This window comes from Ailuropoda melanoleuca, chromosome 12, assembly GCF_002007445.2.
Source record: "Ailuropoda melanoleuca isolate Jingjing chromosome 12, ASM200744v2, whole genome shotgun sequence".
Classification (NCBI taxonomy): Eukaryota; Metazoa; Chordata; class Mammalia; order Carnivora; family Ursidae; genus Ailuropoda; species Ailuropoda melanoleuca.
In genome coordinates, this window is record NC_048229.1 from 589,798 (window position 1) to 596,766 (window position 6,969).

At 63.6% G+C, this 6,969-nt stretch overlaps 1 long non-coding RNA gene across 4 annotated transcripts in view; it reads right to left on the reverse strand.

Moving 5' to 3' along the window:
• The window catches only part of LOC117804599, a 5,662-nt gene extending 791 nt beyond the window's left edge, over nt 1-4,871 (reverse strand). For 3 of the 4 annotated variants that reach the window (XR_004629182.1, XR_004629180.1, XR_004629181.1), the window contains exons 1-2: nt 4,497-4,871; nt 81-2,999 (exon numbers count right to left, since the gene is read on the reverse strand). This is a non-coding gene — a long non-coding RNA (uncharacterized LOC117804599). Of the gene's footprint in view, nt 1-23; nt 3,000-4,496 lie in introns of those variants that run through there. The other variant, XR_004629183.1, reaches the window with a different exon arrangement.
• Nucleotides 4,872-6,969: the final 2,098 nt, after the last annotated feature.

Sequence of the window (6,969 nt, forward strand, 5' to 3'; positions counted from 1 at the left end):
CATCTCCCCACCCCCATCCCCCATCCCAGGCTAGCTGCACACTGAACATCACAGTGTCATGGGCTAGCTCTGCACCTCACCTCACTGAGCCAGGGTCAGGTGGAGGCTGTGTCCATCTCCCACGTGTGGTCCCCCGGGAGGTGTCCTGCTGAGGGTCCTTTCACGGCCACTGATTGTGGCCAGGCAGTGTTCTCACTCTGTGCTGTGAGGTAACCCCCATCCCTCCCCTGTCCTGGACAAAGTCAGGGTTCTATTTGCCAGAAGGAGGGCAGTGGCCACCACGGGAAATGCCACGTTCTCTCCCGTCGGCAGCACTGTTCACGGATCCTGGGCGCCCCCTCTCTTGCTTCGTCGGGGGCTCCCTGCTGCGTTTCCCTCCTTCCTCCTGCTCCTCGTCAGAGTCCCGAGGACATGGCCGTGCGCCAGCTGTCCCAGGTGTAGGGGGTCTCACGCCACCTCCACGGGCTGCGACGGCCGGGTCTCTGACACCTCACGGTGCTCACTTCGAGGGGCCGCCTCCTGCCTCTGCGTGCCCCGCTGCCCCCCCCGTGTGGCACCGAGACCGCCTGTCGCTGTCTTCCTGCACCGCCAGTATGGTGGGGCGGGTTCCTTCAGACATTCAGGCCCTCAGCGTCCGTGACTCCCCTTCTGACCTCCGCTCTGCCCAGCTCGTCCTTGTCTCCCTGACTTCTAAATGCTGGGGTTCCCCAGGGCTCTGCCAGCCTCTCCGCCTGGCACCTCCCACCACACACGGCCTGGCATGGGCCTTCTGGAACGTTCCATCCTCCCTGCCCCCCATCCCGCATCAAGGAGCCAACCCTGCTTGGGTCCCCAGTTGCAGCTCAAACACCGACTCCTCCTGGAAGATTTGCGCCCCCTCCGCCCCCCCAGACTTGTGCTGCCAACGGATTTCAACCCGCCATGTACTCAGTGAACTGTTGAACGGCTGTCTCTTGCCTCCGGGCTGGGATTTGTGTGCCCTGCGTCCCCGCTCGTGGCACCGTGGGGGGGGCCCTGACCAGTGGTGGGCACCCAGACCCCAGGGTCTTCTCTGGCCCGCACGTGGGGCTGTGCCCCATGGGGCTGGGTGTGCCTGGGGTTGTCACCGACGTTGGCCGACTCTGAGGCTTTTTCGGTCTTCCAGAAGACTTGCTTCAGTCTTGACCTACTTTGTCAGAAGAAGAGGCTAGACTATATTCACTGAGTAAAAACACCAGCGAGAAGGGAAGAAAAAAACGTGTATCTGTCAAGGACGGCAGAGTGGGTGATGGCTGACCCCTGAATCGCCTCTGTAAGGGCCCCTCCCTGAGCACAGTGACCTTCTGAGGTGACCTTGGGGGGCACGGTGGGGTCGTCTGTGCCTCCCTTCCGGAGAAAGCCTCCTGTGCTGGGTCTGCGTGTGTTCGGGGTGCCGTAACAGAAGGCCACAGACCGGCCTATAAACAGCACACCTCTTTCTCACAGCTCGGAGCAGAGATCCGGGTCAGGACCCAGCACGGTCCGGGTCCAGTGAGAGCCGTCTTCCAGGACGTAGCTGCCTTCTCGCAGTGTCCACGCGGCACGGAAGGGGCTGGGCTCTGCGGGGGCCTCTGTTACAGGGACAGCTCCCTCTCTGGGCCCCATGCTCACAACCTCATTGCCCCCAGGGGCCCCAGCTCCCGACATCACGTGGGGGTAGGTTTCAACACGTGAGTTTTGGGGGAGCACAAACATTCAGGCCGTAACAGCCGAGTAGAATTAAATCCACCAGAGAGGTGTTCAAGCCCCAAGGCTCTGTGAAGGTGACCTTACGTGGAAACCGATCTTGGCGGGTGTGAGTAGTTAAGGTGAGGCCTTAGTGGATTGGGGTGGCCCCTGACCCCATGACCGGTGTTTTCGAAGAAGAGACCGAGCGGCATGGAGCGGTGCTCAGGGAGAGGGGCACGTGGGACCGGGGAGGAACACCGCGGCACTAGGAGCCACGCGGGGCCGGGACAGTCTCCCTCGCAGCCTCAGGAGGACCTGGGGCCTCGGGCCTCCGGGCTGCAAGAATAAACCCCCAACAGGCCACCTAACGGGGAACGTCCCTACAAGGCCCCGTCCGCACAACACGCACTCTCGCTGCCCCCACCCCAAGCACACGGGCAGCTAACCTGCTCCGAGAACAAAACAGCTCACCGCTTGCCTTTGTCTCGACTGCTGCCTACCCCCCCACAGGGATGGGGCCCCAAAGACACAAGCCCCAGCCCGCTGTGCCTGGATGCTTTGCACTGATGTCGAGTGTGCAAGCCCGCCCGCGGGGTGCGGGGCCCCGGGGACAGGAAGCTGGGAAGTCTGAGCTCAGACCTCATCTGTTTCTGAGGGCGAGCTGGTGGCTTTCCAACGGTTCTGCTGGAATCTCGGTGACGGGGGGTCCTGAGGCTGGGGCTGCTGCTGCTGCAGGAGATGACTTGGTGCTGGGATTCGGGGAGACCGTGCACCCCACCTCCAGGCACCTGTAATGTCGGTGCTGCTGTGTGGCGCTCTGGGACTCACCGCATCTGCTCAGCCCCCCCTCCAGCGGCCGCCTTGGGCAGGTGTCTCAGCCCCCCAGGGTCTGTGGGCACCGGCGGCAGCCACGCTGCCTGGGGCGTTTCTATCTGCTGGGTTTTCTCCACTGCTCCTGCTTCTTTGCACGTCGACTCCCGCGTGATTGGATGCTGGACATGGGGTGTTCCGCCATCAAGGGGCTGCATTTGCTGGCTGTAACTCGCCGGCAGCTCTCCCTGGCTCAGCCCGGCGGGGTCCCCTCATCCACTCCCATCCCTGACCCGGGGGGACTCACCTTGCACATTCTGCCTCCGCGACCTCGGCTCTCCGTCGTCTCAGCTCAGGGAGACAGCTGTGCACGCAGTGAGCTCCCCGGGCAGCATGCTCAGTGCCTGCAGCCTGAGGTCTGGAGACAGCTGCCTCGTGTGCTTTGTCCAGTTTTCCGGTTGTTGATGGCGGTGGGCATGCCTGTCCCGGGGACTCCGGTGTGGCTGGAAGTGGAGAAGTGGGGGTTTGCACCGTCCCAGGCAGATAGCGTTCTTGTCTTTTGAACCTGACGATGGTTTGGGGTGGCAGCCGTTGCGGCCCCAAGCGGCAGGCCGTGGGCGGCTCTGACAGGAGGACCATCAGCGTCCTGTGCAGAGGGACGGTCACCGCGCTTCCCCCTTCCCAGAAGATGCGTGCTGAGGGCACCAGCCATGCCGGTGAGTGTCTGCACGCAGTAGGGCACCTCCCCAGGCATCTCCGACCAAAGCCTGGCAACGCGGGGTAGGGTGGGGAGTGCTACCCTCATGTGTCTTCCCAGACGGCTCGGCTCAATCGCCCCTGCTCTGGGGCTGGGGCAGGCATCTCCTCCTGGTCGACTCCAGGTCTTCGTGTCCCTGTCCACGACATGGGGGTGGCCCCGAGGCCCTCTGCATCCTCGTGAGTTCCCTGATTTCGACAGCTCAAGAACAGCCATGCTAAACTGAGGGTCAATGCAGTGGGTTGAATTGTGTCCCCTAAAAAGACATGTCTGAGCCGTAGCCCCGAGTACATGTGGATGTGGCCTTATTTGGAGATAAGGTCTTTGCAGATACAATCACGGTAAGGATCGGGAGATGAGGTCATGCTGGGTTATCCAGGTGGGCCCTACATCTAACAACTGGTGTTCTTACCAGAGACACGTGCGTGCAGGGGAGAAGCCGTGTGAGGACAGAGACAGAGATGGGAGGGACGCGGCCATAAGCCCAGGACGCCTGGAGCTCCCAGAGGCTGGAAGGGCAGGAAGGACCTTCTCCTGGAGGCTCCGGAGGGAGCGTGATCCCACCCGCCCTGGATCTCGGGCTCGTGGCCCCAGAACTGAGAAAACACCTTCCTTCTGTTCCGAGGCCTGCGGTGTGCGGCGTTCTTGCAGCATCTCTGGGACATGACTTGTGCCAGCTGCGCCTGTGTCTCGGGCTTGGGGCTCTGCACCCCCAGCCAGCAGCTCAGAACGTCCCTGCCGTGTCTGACCAGGCCTGCTGCTGCCCGCCCACCACGTCCCTCAGCAAGCGTCTTTAAGGGGCCACCCGAAGTGAGTGACAGCGCTCGGCTTAGGAGCTGCAGGGGTGAATAAGACACTGTCCTGTCCTAAGGACGCAGGTGAGCGCGGAAGGGCCCACAAACACGTGGCTGTACCCAGGGGCGCGTAGGCCTTCCAGCAGGTCGAGAGCTATTGATGAAATACGTCCGGGATTGATTTATTCAGCCACTTTTTCACGCTGAACGCACCGAGCCACGTCTTTCTTCTCAGGTACACTCAGCCCCAGCGAGGCCACTGATGGAGAGGACAGTGATCCTGGGACCCAAGACTGGTGCCAACAATGATCAAATCCCCCAGCGTCTGTGGCTGCCCCGCCCTTCGTGGCTCGCTGCTAACGTCCCCCCTGAAGAGGCTCTGGTCACGGACCCAGGGCCCCTCGTGGAGAACAGCCGGCACGTACCCACGCAGACATGTGGAACTTTACCTGCTATACTAGTGCATCTCCCGTGTCCTGCCCGGGAGGCCCCAGGGCCCCGGGCGTCCTCTGTCCTCCGCACGGAGCTCCGACACACGGATTCCCCTCTTCCGCTCCTGCCGGGTGAGGAACGCTCGGAGCCCAGCCCTGTGCCGGTGTCCCCATCGGTCTGTCACCTGAAACCTGCAGGTGGCCGTCCGTGCGAGTCCGCTCAGGCGGCCGCAGCAAAGCCCGCAGCCCGGGGGTGTTTCTGCTCGTGCTGGAGGCCCGAGCTCGGCCCCCGCACACGTGGCTTCTGCTGGTTGGCTTCCTGGCTCACGTGGTGTCTGCGCGCGGCGCCCTGGCTGGGGGGCTCCGACTCACGCCTCCCCCGGGCCCCAGCCCCTTGGCTAACCGCTCAACAGGCCGTGGCACAGACCACGCGATGCCCTCTGACGCGGCTCCCGGCTTCTCAGAGGCCAGTCGGGGTCCGGCCTCTGGGCGCCTCCTGCCCCGGGGTGGGGCGGGGCGCGTGGCGCGGGTCACGGCGGGGCACCAGGACGCTCAGGCGGACGCCGCCCCCGCCCAGCCCCGCACTGGAGGCCTCAGTGCGAGAGGTGTGCGCACCGCCCGAGCAGGAAGAGCCCCTTCTGCGGAGCCGCTCAGCCGTCCGAGCCGCCGTCCGAGGCCGCTGCAGCTTGGCGGCCGACACGCTCACACATGCGCCGTGTCCCGTGCAAGAACACGAATGCACCCTGGTACCGGCACCCGCGCACACGCCGAGCCAGGGCGGGCGTGATCGCCGAGACACCGCCGGCAAGTCCTACGCTCAGTTTTCGAGAAGACTCAGCAGACAAGCGGGGGGAATAAGCCCGGACCCCTGTCGCTTGTCAGAGTAAAGGCTTCAGTCTCCAGACGGGTTTCCGCGTGCTCTCCGACGCCTGCAGTGAGTTCCCGATGCCCCACCCCCTGCTACGCTTGACCGGATGTGGCAGGACGACCCACCCGGGAGCACCCCAAGGCAAGGTGGCACCTGAGTGTGGGGGAGGGGAGCTGGGCTCTGCCTGACTGCGTGGCCCCAGGTGGCCACATGAAGGCGGGAGAGGGCAGGGGAGGGCAGGTAAGGGCAGGCATCTGGGAAGCCAGCCGTAGGCAGGCAAGAGCACCGCTAGGGGCCCCTGGCTGTTTCTGTGGTGTCCAGCTTGCGTTCTGGATGCAGGTCTCCTCTGGGTGTGAGGAGCCCCGACACCACCCAGTCTCCCAGCCTCCGAGCCACGCATCTCCTCTCTCCCTCCCTCACCTGCCCCCCTCCCGGTCTCCTGGCCCTGGGCTCCTAGAGCCCTACACACCTTATCAGTGGCCTGAGCTGTGGGGAGAAGCTGCAGTCTATTAAGATTTAAAGAGATTTAATGTAAGGAGACAAGCAAGAGAAGGAATTTAATTTAGGGATAAAAAAGAGTAATCAAATCTCAACTTGTGGACAGAGTCGTTGCCGGATTGCCAATTGTGCTCGCACATCCGTTATGAAGCAATTAACTCGGGTGGCGGCTGGCTCCCAGGGGCACAGGCCAGGCGCCGGTGGAAGCGCTCCAACCGCGGGGCAGCGGCCGGCAGAGCTGGGCCGAGAACAGGTGCANGCCCCTGGGCGGCGGGGGGGGGTGGGGGGGCGCTCCTGGCCACCCTTTCCAGCCCTGTCCTCGGACTTCTGGAAGGACGTTTAGAGGCAGTCCGCTCCCGTGCCTTTTCCTCCCACAGTTTTAGGAAGCCTGTCCGCTGAGGGTTTGTTTACAAATGCCCCGCTGACCCGCAGGGACAAAGCTGCCATCTTCTCCAGCAGGGGGGGATGGGCGTGACCCCTCCCCACTGGGGGTGCAGGGGTCCTTCCCCACTGGGGGGGGGTGACCCCTCCCCTCTTGAGCCCAGTGGCAGCCATGGTGGGGGGGAGGACAGAGGGAGGAGGGAGAAGGGACACATGGCCTCATCAGGAGTAAAAGGTCCAAATGGCCATGCAGCCCCCAGCTCAGGGCTGAGTTAGGAGACCCCACTGGCGCTGGGGGTGTTGAGCTCCACATCTGGGGACAGAGGGAGTGCTATTGTCACCGTGGCCTCCTTCCCCAGACTGGGGCCCGTGCCTGTGGTGGCTGAGACCTTGCGTTCACCTTCCCTTCGTCCCCTCTCCTAGGCCCAGGTCCCCCGCAGGACGTTTGCAGCCTCGGTCACGAGCCTCACCTCTCGCATGGCATCCAGGAGAGGTCAGCGGAGCCCCCAGACTACTTGGCCTGCACCCCAAGGGCAGCCTGCCTGCGATGCCCAGTCCACGCAGGGTGACTCCTGGATTGGGGTGAGTCCGTCCGGAGGCAGACAGAGGGCACAGCCGTTGGGGTTAGGGTTAGGGAGGGGCATGCAGAACAGCTCGAACATCTTTAGACTGAAAGCAGACCCTGTCTGGATTCGTTGCTGCCGGCGTCTCCTTTCTCAGGAGGGACTCGTGGGTCCTGGGGAG